This window comes from Eurosta solidaginis, chromosome X (assembly GCF_040869045.1).
Source record: "Eurosta solidaginis isolate ZX-2024a chromosome X, ASM4086904v1, whole genome shotgun sequence".
Taxonomy (NCBI): domain Eukaryota; kingdom Metazoa; phylum Arthropoda; class Insecta; order Diptera; family Tephritidae; genus Eurosta; species Eurosta solidaginis.
Genome location: NC_090324.1, coordinates 11356527 through 11375887, shown reverse-complemented (window position 1 = coordinate 11375887; position 19361 = coordinate 11356527). Strand labels below are relative to the sequence as shown.

Below are 19361 nucleotides of genomic sequence, written 5' to 3'. Positions count from 1 at the left end.
TAGCGAAACTCATTTTTGAGTTCAACAACATCGTATTAAAATCTATCTATCAGAAGCTGCATCGCATCATGATGCCAGCATACCAGTTCTTTCTCGGTTGTGTTGTGATTTCTACATCTGCTTCATTAATCATCCTATCAATATATCTTTGAAGATTACTAAAAGTGACTTTAATTACAGAAACTATTTTCGGGAATCAATTATCATCATCCACAAAATTATAGCGGCTGGGATGGAAATTCAGCCATCAGAAATTCATATACATTCATCGATTTATTCAACAAACTACAACATCGAATTATACGTACCTATCAGATTATCTTTAACTTTGAACCTGAAGATATTATTCAACGGTTTAGCCTTGCACAAGCGCAAGGGGCCGCCATGTTTAAGTGACTTGCGGTCACTTAAATAGGAAACGGTTCCGTGACTTGCGTTCACCTACCCAGAAAAAATCTAGTGACTGAAAATGGCGACCAACAACAAAATATCCCACATTGTTCCACAATTGTTAGTATGACAGAATGAGATGGCCTAATTGAAATGTCCGATCCATATATGTTTGCCTTTTCTTACATGCAATGTACCCTCAAATACGTCACAAAAATTTTCTGCGAATGCGCCATTTGTTGTTTTCAGCTTGAAACCACAAGCGCAGCAACAGCAGAGTAATACAAATTGATTTACAGATAATTTCGGATATAATAAAAACTAAATTTAAATTAAGTGTGTGTTCCACAAAGGAACCAAAATCAGGTAAGTTTTAATGCGATATGGGAAAAGCCATTTTGTGGGAAATTAGCATCATACCGCTACACATCCATTCATTCATTTTCATTACTGGTGCTACAAAATCTGCATCGTTCAATCTGTTATATTGTAGGATTTGCTTTAATATAATTTGAATTAATAAAAAATAATATCGAAAATTTGTCCCCATTATCGCCAGGGGTAATTTCGCGTGAGGCAACAATCAATATTGGCAGGATTGGACACGGTAAGTCCACTGTTGTGAAAGCTATTTCCGGAGTTCAAACGAAAAGCCATTTTTTATGCAATGCCACGACAGCAGCAGCAACAACCTATCTGCCAATGCCACAGCAGTCGGGCTATCCACCACAACCTGGTCCACCTGGTTGTCCTCCACAACCTCAACAGCCAGGCTATCCTCTACAACAACCAAGTGTACCAGGTAGTTACATGGGTCAAATGATGCCACCAACACAACCTGGACAGGCGCCAATGCCCAGTCAGCCACCCATGCCTGGTCAACCCCCAATACCCGGACGTCATGGTTATAATGTATGCTAATATAACTAATATATTTCAAATATTACTCATGATTATTTTTGTATTACTTTCTTTAGCAACCACCTGCACCTGGTACTGGTATATATCAACAGCCGCAACAGTACCCCAACGCCGTTTAGATCCCGATCAGATGCCTAATCTGATAAGCGTTATCGTTGAAAATCAGAATAGCGCTGGTGGTGCTTTTATTACTAATGAACAGGGTTTATTACCACCATTGGTGACCACAAAATATGTGGTACACGATCAGGGTAACTCCTCGCCACGTTACGTTAGGTATTGATATTCGAAATTAATTTTTTGTTTGGCAATTACATTGATCTTTCTCGTTTGCAGGCCTTTTTTTATTGCATACCTGCAACAGCTGATTTATTAAAAACAACAGCTTTGTACTTTACACTTACCATCTCACCAATGGCACGCACGGTTGAGGGTGAATATGAGCCACCCATTGTAAATTTTGGTGAAATGGGTCCAATTAGATGTAATCGTTGCAAGGCTAATATGCAATTTGTAGATGCTGGTCGTCGTTTCCAATGTCTAATGTGTAAAGTAACAACAGATGGTAAAAAAACTCTTTCACTTTTACTTGTGTTCATTGATCTTTTTTTTTTTCTCAACCGTGCCAACTGAATATTTCCAACATTTGGGCCACACCGGACAGCGTGTCGATAAAATGAACGTCCTGAACTTGTATTGGGTAAATGAGTTTTTGTGTAAAAAATATTTGGGTACCGATAGATCTCAAGGTAGAACCTCAACTCATATCCAACATCAATGCCTCGCATTCAGTTGTGGACGCTGTACGCACTACATTGGGTTCACACAGTATGGACAAACATATTGTTGATTCCAGTGGTAGGGCCACAATTTCAAATGATGGGGCAACCATTATGAAACTATTGGATATTGTGCATCCAGCCGGAAAACTCTAGTCGACGACGCCAAATCTCAAAATGATGAGGTAAGTTTTTTGTTATATTAGAATGTGTAGAATAAAAATGTTTCTCTTATCAGGTCGGCGATGGCACCACTTCAGTAGTACTTTAAGCATGTGAAATGTTAAAACAAGTTAAGCCATATGTTGAGGAAGGCGTGCATGCACGTATCATCATTAAAGCTATACGCAAAGCATTACAATTATGCATGACCAAAATAGACATGGCTGAACATGTCGAAGCGCCAATCAAAGGAACAACAACGTGATTTATTGGAAAAATGCGCTGTCACAGCAATGTCCTCCAAACTTGCTCATGAACAAAAAGATTTCTTTTCTAAAATGGTTGTGCACGCTGTAATTTTCTTTGGTGGATGCAACGTCATACAAAAAATATAAAATCGCAATTTTAAATATAGAATTGGAATTCAAGGCTGAGCGTGACAATGCTGAAGTACGTATTGATAATTTTCAAGAGTATCAGAAAATTGTTGATTGTGAATGGCGTATTCTGTACAATAAACTAGACAAGTACAACGCCAATGTTGTGTTATCCAAACTACTAATTGGTGATGTTGGTACACAGTATTTTGCAGATCGTGAAATGTTCTGTTAGTGTACCAGAAGAAGATTTGAAACGTACAATGAAAGCTTGTGGTGGTGCTGTTATGACTACAGCTAATGATATTAATTCAAGTGTGTTGGTTCAATGTGATTACTTTGAAGAACGTCAGGTTGGTGGTGAACATTTCATCATTTTCCAGGGTTTGATAGTGGGTTTGACATTAATTTTATTTTTATAGTTTATAATTATTTAAAAGTGCGTTAATGCTAGAACATGTACATTGATTTTACGTGGCAGTGCCGAACAATTTTTGGAAGAAACTGAGCGTCGTTACATGATGGTACAATGATTGTGCAGCGTACAATTAAACATGATTCTATTGTTGCTGGTAAGTCAAAATACAACTTGAAAAAAATGTCTAATCTTAAATTGTTAAGTAATATTATGAAAATATTGTGTCCAACTACGGAAGAAAAGCTATAAAATTTGTATCAGTGAAATGATAATTATTGCTTTTGGTTGTTAGTTTTGAGGCATCGTCTTCGAGTGCCTTCTGATGTTGTTGTTGTAGCAGTGCTTCGCCCCATCCAATAGGTCTGACCAATCACAAATTGTCATCAATGTCCTCCAACGGGAGTCCGAAGAAACTTGCTGTTTCAACAGGGGTGGACCATAAAGAGAGGGGTGTTAGAGGATTTGGTTCCACATTACAATTGAAGAGATGGTTGGTGTCATGTGGGGACACATTGCAAGCAGGGACATTTTGTATGTCGGGGTTGATTCTGGATAGGTAAGAGTTTAACCTGTTACAGTATCCAGATCGAAGTTGGACTAGAGTGACTCGAGTTTCCCTAGGGATCGTGCGTTCCTGTTCTGCAATTTTAGGGTACTGCTCTTTGAGTACTGAATTCACCAGGCAATTCCTGACATAGAGGTCCGACGCCTGTTTATGGAGTTCACCAAGGACCTGCTTATGTTTTTTGGCTTCATACGGCTGTGTTCTCAGGCGCCGTATTTCCTCATAGTGCTTACGGGGGTGACTCCTTAAGACCCTGGGCGGTGTTGGCTCGTCAATCAGATGTCTGTTAGGATGCCCAGGTTCCTGGGTATTCAACAGAAACTGTTCGGTTAGCATTTCATTTCTTTCACTTGTTGGGAGTATTCTCGCGTCATTATGTAGATGGTGTTCTGGGGACATAAGGAGACAACCCGTGGCGGTTCCGAGCGCAGTATTTTGGCAGGCCTGTAGCTTCTCCCAGTCGGTAATCCTTAGGTTTGGCGACCATATGGTGTAGGAAACAATAGTGACTCCTTCTGGAGGTGAAGATAGCTAATTATATGTACAATTTAAACAGAAGTAGGGATATGACACCGGTTTGAATGTGACTTTTTTGAAGTTATTGCAAAAAGCGTTGAGGATTTTTAATATCTTACGAGGTACCTTTGTAAATATTTCCGAGAATGAAAAATGATACCTATTCAAACTCAGTTTTCACCAGGACAATGCCGCTGAGACTTTGCTATACTTTAACATACAATACTTTACCCCTTTTTAGCACAACTATCATTTTTGATTTTATTAAATTTTAAAAATGTTTCTTCCTCTACAGTTCAGCATATCTTTTGCCAACACAGGTTGGCGATGTGTTTGCGCAGGACCGTCCCTTCGCTACTTTCCTACAAACAGGTATCCGTTACCTAATCGATTACTTAATCGTCACGGTCACCAAGTATCGTCTTAATGGCTTTTACATTGCTGTCGTGAAAAAGGTAACGCATGCGCTCTCTCAAAATAGTGTGCGTGTGACTCGCTTTCTCGCTCTTACCTATTGTGTTTTCGACATTCCTTCTCGCTCGATGTTATTTACATTTTTAAGTTACTTCATTAGGTATGTTTTCGTTATCGCTAACCAAAACATATGCAACAACAACAACACGGGTAACTGGCCTATCGGTTACCCGTACCGGTTACCTTCTGTCAATTCGCTTTTTATATGAATGAAACGCGCCCTTTTTGTTTAAATAATATTTAATTCATAAATAATGCATGTTTAAAATGGTTTTTACAGTTAAAATCATGTCCTATTATTCTAGTAATTTTTACATATGTGCATTTTTTTATTTATAAACTATATAAATACATTAACGTCTATTCATAGTCGTGCCCTTTCCGAAACCTTGTTTTGAAGTTCTTATTTTTCCTGCGCTGGTAGTGTTGCTCATCATCAGTTTGCAGTCATATTAGTTTGGTAGGTATAGTAAGATCAGACGTAGCGAAATTTGGAAACATGTCATGTGAAATTAGGAGTATCACCAGAATCCAAAGAAGCATGATGATTCATTTCGTCACCTCCGTTTTCTTCCATATCCGGATTCATTCCATACTAGTCATTATAAATAGCTTGTAGATGCCACATAGGTGTAACCATACCCTCAAGATATTTCCGTTCAAATCTTGTGGTGTACAGTGAGCAAACTTGTCATAAACATGTACACGTAAACTTGTATTTGTTCTAAATTCTTCACCACATTCTAAACATAGAAAAGATGTTCTTTCATCCACTGTTTTCTATTGTTCCTGTATTAAGTGTTTGCGTAAATACCATTGTGATGCACATTCTTGATTACAATATGGACAAACAGTTAATTCTAAACTTTTCGTTGTTACATCAATTGTTTCAGCGTGTTGTGCACGTAAATGAAAATTCATACTTGAACGTATTTTGAAAATCACACAATTTACATTTTGCACCACGTTCGTTATATTTAAATTGTAAATGTTCTGATTTCTCTAGACGATGCATAAAGTTTAGATATTTTTTCCAACAATGTGCTGAATTTAATTGAAGTTCATATATTGGGCATTGTCTCATGATAAATTTTCCATAAATATACTGAGCACTCTTTATGTAGGCTCTTTTCTTAACATCTAATTCTGGTCATACTGGATATGACAGTTTTGCTTCAGGTCCACACTCATACTATTTTCAGATTCTGTTTCATAATTTTCATCATTTTCAACATTGGACTTGGCATCAACATCATTATCATCGTAATTTTTTGATAGCTCTGTTTTAAGCTTCATATTTATCAAAGGTTCAGCTTCCTTAGTATTAGAATTAGAAACATCGTCATCTCCCGTTAAGTTTTTATGACGTTTAGTTTTATTCCTAGGTTTAAATTCTTCACTTATCCGTACTAGAATTAATACCATTATCAACATTTTTCGTAAAGTCTGTTTGAGTTTTTAAATTTGCCAATGGTTCGCCTTTATCAGTATTAGAATCAGAATGGCCTTGGCCATCTTCACCGGGTATATATTGATATTCGGGCGAATAAACAAATGGACCACTTATAATTGCACACCTGATGTTTATTCGCATAAATATGTTGCATATGTGAAATACATAACGGTGTACCAGTGGCTTGTTATGCAGCTGACGCTGGATGAAGAATTGGATTTTGTGTTGCAAAGTAGGCGACATACGTTGCTGTTGATGGATGCGCATATTGCGGATATGTTGGTGGTTCACAAGTCATTAATTGATTAGAAGTTTCAACTTGTTGGGATTGTTGTTGTTGCTGGCTGCTGATGTGCTGTTAACGTTTGTTGTACAATTTATTCGGGTGCTTGCACATATTGTTGGTGTTGTTATGGTGCTGGAAAACCTTCCGATATTGAAAGTCGTTGATTAGTGTAATCTCCACGTAGTGAACTACACCCACGACCGCGTTCGCGGTAACTATTACATCTGAAGGCGCTTAAGTTACAGGCATGAGCTGACATCGCTTATATAACCGGTTGACTCTAAAGTAAAAACCAAAAAAAAAATATTAGAATCAGTGTTTATGAATAACATATTTAAAATAAGCTCTTAGCACAACGTGATCGGCGGCTACATCCCCGTGAAAGTAGTGTGGTGTTCCTCCTTGTATAAACGTGGGTACTGGATGTGCTCAACCGTGCAGTTTTCTTCTCATTTGAGCAAATGTATGTTCTTACAGCCACAGCTGGAATATTTGGGTATTGCTATGCGCACATCGCCAAAATCAAATTACCTAGAATGAAAAAGAAACTCATATCAGTAATAATAGATTAAAAGTTTTTAATATAAGCCGAAAAGTATTCTATAAATAGGGGTCCACAATTAGCTCTTTTCTGAGAGGCCAAAGGCACAAGAGAAATTTCAGATAACTAGAATTAGAACCTGGTAAAGTATCTTCAAGTGAACCTCCACCATGCCTATGCATCTTCCGATGGCAGGGGTTCTCAAAGATACTTTGCTGTTGCATTCATAGAGAAAATAAAATTATAACAAGGGACAGTTGATTGATGTTACGAAGTAAATTCGACGTGCTACAAAAACAAATAAATACAGATGACTGTTTAATCTATTATGCGAAGTTCTTGAATGGATGTTCAAATTGAAAAGGGCAAAGTACTGCTAAAACTGCTTTTCCCGAGAAACCCGGGAACGAATTGATATGACTACGCCTATCCTTCCTGAGCAGCAGTGCCGAGCACCAGTTCTGTGCTGGACAGGAAAATAAAAGCTTGGTTATCTCCAAGTTGATCCTGTGATATAGAATATACTCGTTTGCTGCATCTGACCAGTATATTCAATTTTCCCCGATTTCTGGGCTCAGAGAGGGTATTCTCCTGAAAGGTGCATTTGTTGCACCCTGCTGCCTGGCCGCTCACCCAACAACACCAGGCACGACGGAACTTGCCTTGGGGCACGCAAAGTGTACCCACGCTTCTCATGGCTCCAGTGGGTTAGAGGGCTTAGAGTATACCCGCGGTAGGTATGCCTGTCGTAAGAGGCGATTAAAATACCAAATTGATTCAAGGGGTTGTGTAGCGCAACGCTTTCAATGGGTTGCCAGCGCACTATATAGCTTCTCCAAACCCAGTTGTCAACCTCACCTATCCGCGGCGAATCCTGTTTCACTAAAAGACGAGGCTCTGGCGACCCCAAGCTCCTCATGGAACTTGGGGGTGGAGAGGGAGGGATGGCCTGAAGGGTTAATGTGGACATATAAATCGTTCCCGAGATGGTCGGGCTAGCACCTTAATGGTCCTGTGTTGCTGGAGCGTACCGGATCTGTATCCGGCAAAGGACCATCACAACGATAACATTGCCCAAAGCGTTCGGGAGTAACGTTATCGCTACAACAACAACAATAACACGCCAGGACGCAACGTTACTGTTAGGAGGTTATGTTACAAGTCGCTACAGGGCAGTAATATACTTCTCGAAAGATAACCTAAGAATCCCAAGAGGTTTCTTACAGGGCATTATAGACTGAACGGCCGTATGCAGAAACTGGGCATACTATCGAATAACACCCTGCAAAAATCTCGAGTACTCCATGCATGCATGTATGGAGTACTCGCTATGGACCAAGTGAGTGCTCCAAAATTAACCACAATTCATACAAAAAATATGGTCCAATTAACATTGCGATGTCCTAGGACTGGACCATATACTCCAGCTCCGCATTACATCAGAGTAATCCATGGAGTACCCACAGTTCAATAAACATCGTGTAGTAATTACAATCGCTAAAAACGAGCAATGATCGGCTTACAATATGTTCGTGTAGGAACATGATTTGGTCCATTGCTGCATTACAGTGGAGTATAATGGTAAGTACTCCAGTGGACCACATGCTAGAGCGATTATTGCAGGGATGTTCGTGTAGAAACATGAGTTGGTCCATTGCTACATTACAGTGGAGTATAATGGTAAGTACTCCAGTGGACCACATGATCCAACGATTTCTCCAGGGACATGATCCAACGATTTTCGCAGGTCACATGCCGATTTTGTGATCAACCAGCAGACGGCGGACAATATTCTTCTAGAATACGACGCAATCTCAAGACTTAGGCCTAAGTTTATTGGCTCACCATGGCCAGAGCATTCCTACATTTCACCCCTGCAGCCAGGAACACTGCTAGGGTTCATCAAGGAAGTCAGCTAGGATGAGGTGCTGTGAAGGAGATGTGCAAGTCATTGTGTAATATTCAATAAATTATCTATCTATCTACGTTCCGGTAACAAGCACCATTGAGGTACTAGCCCGACCATATCGGGAACTATTGATATGACTACATTAAACCTTCTAGGGATTGAATATTAATGACCGCAGTACGAAAGTGTGCTAAAGTTTACATTCTCCATGAATGCTCGATATATAACTTTCCACGTTTTGAATCAGTAATGAAAAGAGCAAAATTTACTAAAATTTTAAATGGCTGTGGGTAATAAGGTGTTGATGTCCTCTCCTAACGCGTTGTAATGGCAACGGCGACGCAGGGAAAATGACAAAAATATTGTAAATCAACTGATAATAATTAATTAATTTCTCCCTTTCTATGCAGTTCTATGCATACAAACATAGGTATTTTGCTCTCCAAACGCTAGTTAAAGAAATCAATTGGTAATTCGATTTCTTTGGTATTTGCATTCTTCAGTTGGTTATCAACAAGAGCATGACAAATTGTCACTAACAAGTTCATACATGTTGTTTATATATTTAACATGCTAGGCAATTTACTTACCCTTACTGGTGCGATGATTCCTGGACAATCGGGCCTGACTAGTCGCGATTTATTTTGCCTAAAGAGAGCGTGCTTAACGCGAACCATATCATAATAAGGCACACTTTCGGTGATGCAGCAATCAAAGAAATTTCTGCTTCTAATGTTTCTAGGATAGCAGCAGCAGCTCCCAGTGGCGGCATATAAATAAGAGTTGCATGCGGATCAGTTGCCTTTTTTGCTACGGCTACCTATTCAATTTTAATTCACATTACATTATCTAATACTGGCAACCCAGATGCGTAGTTCCACCCTTATTTGGAGAAATACATCCAACCAGTTTGGTACCGTATTTCAAAGCATTCTGGTTGTGGAAATTACCTCGTTTACCGGTAAATCCTGGCAAATGACACGTGAATCTGCATTTAGTTGTAGGTTTCCTCTTGTTTTGGCGTATTCTGAGCTGAATCGCATTCCGGCTGAGATGCTATCTATTAGAATAATATAACATTTTTTTATTATTTACAAATGCATATGCGTATGAAAAGCAGAAAGTAAATAATGTTGTTGTAGCGATAAAGACACTCCCCGTTATCGACTTTGTTGGCCCTTTGCCGGATGCAGATCGGGTACGTTCCGGGAACAAACACCATTATGGTACTAGCCCGATCATTTCGGGAGCGATTTAGTATGACTACGTGAAACCTTTTAGGCCATCCCGTCGATTCTATACAACTTAATATTATTTTCGGCGAAGGCCGCCAACGCAGAAAGGTGTTCTGTGCAACAAAATTTTTAATTTCCGCTTTCGAATTCTAAAAACGGAGCTCGACACGCGTCTTTTGATACCACCTTTGTTTAGGTTATGCACTGTCTTGTAAAACCTTACCTTTTTTGGTTTTGGAAATCGAATCTTCCAATTCAAATTGTTGGCAAGAGGACTTGGTTGCCTCTAGTTAAAGCGCCAGGTTAACTTAGAAGTGCCTAAACAGCTAACACATGTCACAACTTAACTTAAAAGCCCGTAGTACAAGAATTTTTTCTTTTTACACACCAGGTTAAGCGAGAGCTTGTAAGTTTTATTATCACAATTATATTTCTTCTTCGTTTTAAAATGTTTTCCCGGAATAATTAATAAATTGTCATTTCGATGACAGCATGAAACGTCGATGTGTTAGTGGAGAGCGAAAAAAGCTTTGAATGTGTGGGTGAACTAGTTACCTCTGCCTTGTAGGGTTTATAATGAATGTCAATTGCCATCACTGGATATTGCGGCGCGCGATTGACCAACAAGACGATGCCACGACACCTTTGAGTATTCTTGATCTGAAAATTAATATGCAACGAATTTGTACAACAAACGAACAACACACACTGAAATAATCTTGGTTAAAAAGTATCTAAGAATCTAGTAATTCTAAGTTTTTTCCTACGTTACTAATCTAAGCTTTTTATGCTCTAATTGCAATTTAATTGCAACGAATTTGTCAATAATTTTTAACCAAAATTTATAAACAAGATGTATAACAAAAAAATATTTTGAATATAAATATTTATGAAGAACTTAACTGAAATAATTCTAAGTTTTTTCCTACGTTACTATTCTAAGCTTTTTATGCTCTAATTAAAATAATATTCAACAATCTCTTAAAGTTTGCAAAGATTTTTAAAGCAATTTAATTGCAACGAATTTGTCAATAATTTTTAACCAAAATTTATAAAAGAGATGTTTAACAAAAAATATTTTGAATATAAGTAATTACTGATGAATTTAACTGACAGTACCAATACCATCAACTAAATGGTCCTTATAAATATTGTAATCACATAATTCAAAACAAAAAATGTCTATGGGTACCTACGTTTATTATTGCAAAATCACGAAGAAAGAAAATTGCATGAAGTACCCTCAATCTAAAATTACTCCAATGAATGTATATATCGCATTTTAAACTAAAAAATGTGAAAACTTAAAAAAAATTAAATCGGTATTAAAGTGTAAATTGATCCATGAAAGCATCGTAAAATAACTTATGTTTTTTTGGTAGTTAACGTTATTGTTGAGCCTGGTTTTGTTAAGAATTTTGTTATTTTTGTGGTATAAATCAACATTCAACACAAAACTTCTCTGATTATGAGTTGCAATACTTTTTGGTTTAGGTTGCTATATGTAAAATTACATATTTTTGTACACAGTTATAAAATGTAAAGGAAAAAAATTTATATTTGTCTATTAATGAAATTATTAAAAAGATATTGTTATATTAATGATATAGAGAAGCGCCAACACGAATGCAAGTGGTTTCAAACCTCTGGTAGGAAATTCACCACTTTAACTGTCAGAAAAAATGTAAAATTTTTCATTTTATGTAAACAAATTTTGAAAGTGGCAATTGAAGTTCTGAAAGCTCGGCAATTTCAATTGAAGTTCAGAAAATTACAATTGAAGTTCACAATTTTCAATAGAAATTCAGTAAATTATAATTGTAGCTCAGGAATTTCAACTGCAGTTCAGCAAATTACAACTGAAGTTCAGAAAATTACAACTTAAGTTCAATTATAATTTTCTGAACTACAAACAGAAATTCTGAACTTCAATTTTAATTTTCTGAACTACAAGTAGAAATTCTGAGCTTGAATTTAAATTTTCTGAACTTGAATTGAAAATTTTGAACTTCAATTGTAACTTTCGAACCTCAATTGCAGCTTTCTGAACTAAAATAAAAAAGGTATAGTATTAAAATTGGCGAATTACAAGTCAACTTACTCAAATTGTGAATTGCCTACTCGCGATTTGATGGTTTACTGCAACGAATAGTTCTGTTAGTTCTCCACTTTTGTTTTCTATATCACTAATTAATTAATTTAAGTTTCCCTTAACTTTGTATGCATACAATCGCATACAATAAAATTTGTATTTATGGCTCACCAACAATACTGAAAAACTATTCCTTCCTTAAGACTTATAGTTAATAATTTACAACTATTATAAATAATCTAATATATTATAAAAATGTTGATTAAAAGAAATGTTAATGGATTTGAATTAAAGAAATGTTTTATTTATATAGATCCGCCCACGCCGCCGCCGTCGGTATATAATAGTTCCTACGCCGCCGCCACCGATATAGTTATCGGCGTTAACCTCTATTCCACAGAATGTGATATTTCTCGTGCCATGAAAAGTATTCTCGATCGTCTCCAACAAAAAATACGTATAAGACTTACACGACTAAATTACCTTAATTTTATATTTGGATTTCTCTTAGAAGTTGGACATTTGTTAAACAGGGATAATAACGATGAAATTGTAAGGACTTGGGTGAATTTTATAATACAGATTTCGATGGAACAGAAATTTTATGTGTCTGCAAAATATTACTTTGCAGTAGAAAAGAAATTGAACCTAAAACTCCGTTAGAATTACTTACTTATATAATCTCGTATGGAGAAGATGTTTTTCCAAATTTGACTATCTCAGTATTACTAATGTATATTTTTACTAATGTATTATAATAATATTATTATTAAATATATATTTGAGTCTACTTATAGATGATATCTTCAGCACATGATAAAAATATAGGAAGGTAAAACCATTCTCTCTTCTCGGCGGTCGTAATGATTTTTTGATTTTTAAAAAAAATTTTTAAATCTCTCCAAAAACTTTGTGCAAATGCCAAACCAAAGGACACAAACAAAAATTTTAGCTTATTTGACTTTTATAAATGACCGAAAAAAAAATAAAAATAAAATATGTAGATCGAAAAAATTCTTTTTAGTTTGGTTAATAGTTTTTTTTTTTTAATTTGTACGATTTAACCATGCATGGTCATAATTTGCTCATACCAGCATTCAGCTTAATTCCATCATTAGAGATGTTGCAGGTCTTTGCAGCTGGACGATTCACCTAGTCGAACTGGGGAATATTAATTTGTGGAAGTTGAATTTTTCCGGCACCTTTTTCTATTTTGTTTTGATGACATGCAGAGAGCAGCGCACATATACATTTTCCTGTGTATCATCGACAGAAATAGACGGCGTAGTCTTTTTCCCGTCCGTCCATGTATGGTTCTTATTTTTGTTGTACAAATCCCTCGCCTGGGTTAATAGGCTAGAACACTCAAGAAACTTTAAATAAATTCCTCTAACGGAGGTCCAAGAAATAGAGCAGTTTCAATATGGTTTTAGCAAAAAAAAGTTGCTTTTAGAGATTTTTGTTCCACATTACAGACGAATACTTGATTTGTGCTATACACCAGGCTGGGGCCATACAGAGAGATCGAAGTTGGGGCAGAGTAACGCGCATATCCTTCGGAAGTGTGGATTCTTCTTCGGCGATGTCTGCAAAGGCGGGAGCCTGAGTTTGAAGGAAATCACAGACTCTGCGTTCGTGTTGCTCTGGATCATACTACACCAGATCTCGTAATAAGGCTTATGCAAATATCTTCTTATCTACCTTGGAGACACAACTACATCAATCAATTGTCCTTTAGGATGCCTCGGTGCTCAGACGTCTTAAGAAGATATTCCGTGGCAGTTCTAAGTGGGAAATTTGGCAGCCCTGCAACTTTCTCCGTTGCAGCGATTTGAGGATTTTTATGCATCTTTCGGATGCATTTGTATTGAAAGTTGTTCGGGTTCCACAGTAGTAACGTTGTGCCCTCGAAGTGGCTGTGCTATGTGCAAGGTCCACGTCGTGAACAATATGGCCGTATGTACATTAAATCAGTGTCAAGTCCTGTGATGTGAAAATTTTGAAGAGACAGGAGATATAAATGTTTATTTTATACATATTATAAATATTTTCCCCGGGCGCAAGGAAACCTCACTACGCCACTGGAATTCAGCTATCCATTCACGTCGAAAGTATTTGGAGAAACGTAAAAAAGATAAAGTTGCTGAATTAGAGACAGACATTTTAGATGATGAATATTCATTTGATGATACATGTAAGTCTTAATAGAATTGTACATTTATTCAATCCATTTACTATACCATGTTACAGAATATCCACACTATAACGCGAGGAAAGGGAATACAAAAAAGTTTCCCTTTTCATCATTACGGAGCATTAAGGAGCTTAATACAGGATTATTATCTACTATTAGCCCCGTTACAATCATAACTGAATGCTCTGAATTTGATGCTACATAGAATATTATTCTACGTCCGACCCACTCTAAATACAATGGATATTTTGGCTGGTGCAGTTTCGGATATTTTAGAGTAAGAGTTACGTGGTGGCCAAGATCTGACACTACTCTTCAATAAAATCAGTGCTTTGAGAGGTAATGAGGATTCAAAAGTTTGTCATACAATTGATGCCATTAGGAGCTGTGAAGATAGATAGATAGAAGGAGATATAAATTTTATTTTATATATATTATAAATATTTTCCCCGGGCGCAAGGAAACCTCACTACGCCACTGGAATTCAGCTATCCATTCACGTCGAAAGTATTTGGAGAAACGTAAAAAAGATAAAGTTGCTGAATTAGAGACAGACATTTTAGATGATGAATATTCATTTGATGATACATGTAAGTCTTAATAGAATTGTACATTTATTCAATCCATTTACTATACCATGTTACAGAATATCCACACTATAACGCGAGGAAAGGGAATACAAAAAAGTTTCCCTTTTCATCATTAAGGAGCATTAAGGAGCTTAATACAGGATTATTATCTACTATTAGCCCCGTTACAATCAGAACTGAATGCTCTGAATTTGATGCTACATAGAATATTATTCTACGTCCGACCCACTCTAAATACAATGGATGTTTTGGCTGGTGCAGTTTCGGATATTTTAGAGTAAGAGTTACGTGGTGGCCAAGATCTGACACTACTCTTCAATAAAATCAGTGCTTTGAGAGGTAATGAGGATTCAAAAGTTTGTCATACAATTGATGCCATTAGGAGCTGTGTCTTATACAGGAATTTTACTGCTATGGGTACAAAAAGACGTCATTTGCGATCCCCAAAAAGGATATTTGGCCGAAGACAACGAAGTTATACGACGGGAAGAGTTGCCTGAACATTATTCAGCCGACTATTAGGAGAAGCGTTAAACAATATGTCCTGGACGTATTTCCTCCTCCACAACTAATGAATTACATATCACATAAAAAATTATTCGTGACTAAGACGATTCGTATTTGGCCCCTATAAGATATTTATGATAAAAATATTGACATTAAAAATAAACTAAATAATAAGACTATTCATTTGAATAAATGTATTTAAACTTATTTAGTTATTTTTTAAATTAAAATAATCTCTAAGTACTTTTCTCGAAGCTGAGTCACTTTCACTGGAATGGGAAGCTATTTCTTAGCCACTACTGCATCCTTCGGAAAATGGAAAAATCTCCATTTGTTTTCACTGGTTTTGTTGTTGTTGTTATTACACTCAAACATAGCACAACGCATTATTAATACCATTATTTAATTAAAACTCTCACAAATAACACCAAATATGTGTATATAAAAGCGTGGCTAAATAAAAGGGTCAATTCATATGCAATCAAAACATCTGATCTAATATTTAAATACTCTATGGCGCAGTTGCATTGCACTTCACTCGTTTGGGCCTTTGAAAACATATATATATGTTTTTATTCCATTATTTTTCATTGTATATTGTATTTAAATGTAGTACTTAGAATATATATATTAGAATGGGTCGATTTATTAACCGATATCGCGCCATCATGACCTACTAAAAAATTTTTCATATGTATACACTGTCCGACCCAAAAACGTCCGCTAAAAGCGTTGGTATACATGAAAATTATACAATCAAATGAAAATTTTGTAGTGTTCATAGTGTTTAGTGTGACAAAGTGTACCACAAATCGATGGTACCGATTTTCTATGTAATTAATGGTGTAATTTTGTAAATTATATTTATTTTTCATTTGTAATTTTGTCAACCGCCACATCTAAAAATATTACGCCCCTGATGATGCCAAGGAAATTTGGTGAAACGTTGGGCCGTAAGGTGGAATAAATTTTGTTTTATTCGCACTACAACGAAATAGATCAGAATAGTTTAAAGGAGACTTCATTTCTGAAATTTTTTTTAGTAGGTCATGAAAAAACCCTTAAAAATCAAAGTCAAAAAAAGTAAAAAAAAAACGAAATTTCGCAGGCTCCAAAATAATTTTTTTTTGTATGCGTAGTGAAACTTTTTTTGCTGCTTCCAAATCCTATCGAAAAATCGATGGCGCGACATCGGTTAATAAATCGACCCATTCTAATATATATATTCTAAGTATTACATTTAAATACAATATGCAATGAAAAATAATGGAATAAAAACAAATATATATGTTTACAAAGGCCCAAACGAGTGAAGTGCAATGCAACTGCGCCATAGAGTAGAAAAGGTCACTTTTTACGGTTATGGTTTTCAGCATAGTTAAAAAGGATCTCTCCACTGTTATAAAGTACGATATAAATATATTACTATTATGGTTTCATTTGACTTGAAAAAAGTTTCATTTGAAATGAAAAAAGTTTCATTTGACCTGAAAATGCTATATGCAATATACAAAACTAAATCAAAATAGCTCTGAAATCGTGGGTCCGAATAACGAGATATCTGAACTAGAGACTTCGCGTACTAGTTGGATTTACATTAGCCGTGTTTTTTTTTTACACACGTATACGTTTACGTTTGCGCGTAAAAAATCGATTATCCTCGCTTAGGTAATGCTTGGGAGACCCATCTAGCGGCAGTGGTTAAATAACTAGCTAAAGCCCAGGTTCTACGGAGAAGCGGAGAACAACCCTCTGATTGGAATAGTGTATAACACAGGCCCGGCGAAAGAGGGGAGGCATGGGGGATTCCCCCCGGGGCCGTGGTTTCTCAGGGGGCTCGCGACTTAGAGGTACTAAGACATTTTTTTTTTAATTCAGGAGAGTCTTTAGTTTTCCATGTGCAAATTTTAAGCCGAATTTCCAAAGCAACGAATATTGATAATGATTTTCTGCCTGGGCCTTAGGAGACAATAAAAACATCAAAAAAAATGTGTTTCTCAGGGGGCCCGCTATTTAGAGGTACTAAGACATTTTTTATAATTCAGGAGAGTCTTTAGTTTTCCATGTGCAAATTTTAAGCCGAATTTCAAAATCAACGAATATTGATAATGATTTTTTGCCTGGGCCTTAGGAGACAATAAAAACATCAAAAAAATGTGTTTCTCAGGGGGCCTGCTATTTAGAGGTACAAAGACATTTTTTTTAATTCAGGAGAGTCTTTAATTTTCCATGTGCAAATTTTAAGCCGAATCTCAAAAGCAACGAATATTGATAATGATTTTTTGCCTAGGCCTGAGGAGACAAAAAAACATCAAACAAAAATGTGTTTCTCAGGGGCCCCCTATTTAGAGGTACTAAGAAATTTTTTTTAATTCAGGAGAGTCTTCAGTTGTTCCATGCGCAAATTTTAAGCCAAATTTCAAAAGCAACGAATATTGATAATGATTTTTTGCCTGGGCCTGAGGAGACAATAAAAACATCAAACAAAAATGTGTTTCTCAGGGGGCCCGCTATTTAAAGGTACTAAGACATTGTTTTTAATTCAGGAGAGTCTTTAGTTTTCAATATGCAAATTTTAAGCCGAATTTCAAAAGCAACGAATATTGATAATGATTTTTTGCCTGGGCTTTAGGAGACAATAAAAACATCAAACAAAAATATGTTTCTCAGGGGGCCTGCATTTAGAGGTACTAAGACATTTTTTTTACATCCAGGAGTCTTTAATTTTCCATGTGCAAATTTTAAGCCGAATTTCAAAAGCAACGAATATTGATAATGACTTCTTGCCTGGGCCTGAGGAGACAATAAAAACATCAAACAAAAATGTGCTTCTTAGGGGGCCCCCTATTTAGAGGTACTAAGACATTTTTTTTAATTCAGGAAAGTCTTAAGTTGTTCCATGTGCAAATTTTAAGCCAAATTTCAAAAGTAGCGAATATTGATAATTATTTTTTGCCTGGGCCTGAGGACACAATAAAAACATCAAACAAAAATGTGTTTCTCAGGGGGCCTGCTATTTAGAGGTACTAAGACATTTTTTTTAATTCAGGAACGTCTTTAATTTTCCATGTGCAAATTTTAAGCCGAATTTCATAAGCAACGAATATTGATAATGAATTTTTGCCTGGGCCTGAGGAGACAATAAAAAAATCGAACAAAAATGTCTTCTTATCTACCTTGGAAACACAACTACATCAATCAATTGTCCTTTAGGATGCCTCGGTGCTCAGACGTCTTAAGAAGATATTCCGTGGCAGTTCGAAGTGGGAAATTTGGCAGCCCTGCAACTTTCTCCGTTGCAGCGATTTGAGGATTTTTATGCATCTTTTGGATGCATTTGTATTGAAAGTTGTTGGGGCTCCACAGTAGTAACGTTGTGCAATCGAAGTGGCTGTGCTTTGTGCAAGGTCCACGTCGTGAAGAATATGGCCGTATGTACATTAAATCAGTGTCAAGTCCTGTGATGTGAAAATTTTGAAGAGACAGGAGATATAAATGTTTATTTTATACATATTATAAATATTTTCCCCGGGCGCAAGGAAACCTCACTACGCCACTGGAATTCAGCTATCCATTCACGTCGAAAGTATTTGGAGAAACGTAAAAAAGATAAAGTTGCTGAATTAGAGACAGAAATTTTAGATGATGAATATTCATTTGATGATAAAATGTAAGTCTTAATAGAATTGTACATTTATTCAATCCATTTATTATACCATGTTACAGAATATCCACACTATAACGCGAGGAAAGGGAATACAAAAAAGTTTCCCTTTTCATCATTAAGGAGCATTAAGGAGCTTAATACAGGATTATTATCTACTATTAGCCCTGTTACAATCAGAACTGAATGCTCTGAATTTGATGCTACATACAATATTATTCTACGTCCGACCCACTCTAAATACAATGGATGTTTTGGCTGGTGCAGTTTCGGATATTTTAGAGTAAG

General features: G+C 36.4%; 1 pseudogene; it reads left to right on the top strand.

Moving 5' to 3' along the window:
* The first annotated feature begins 2015 nt into the window (after nucleotides 1-2015).
* LOC137234784 (T-complex protein 1 subunit eta-like) lies at nucleotides 2016-19151 on the top strand (annotated as a pseudogene).
* Nucleotides 19152-19361: the final 210 nt, after the last annotated feature.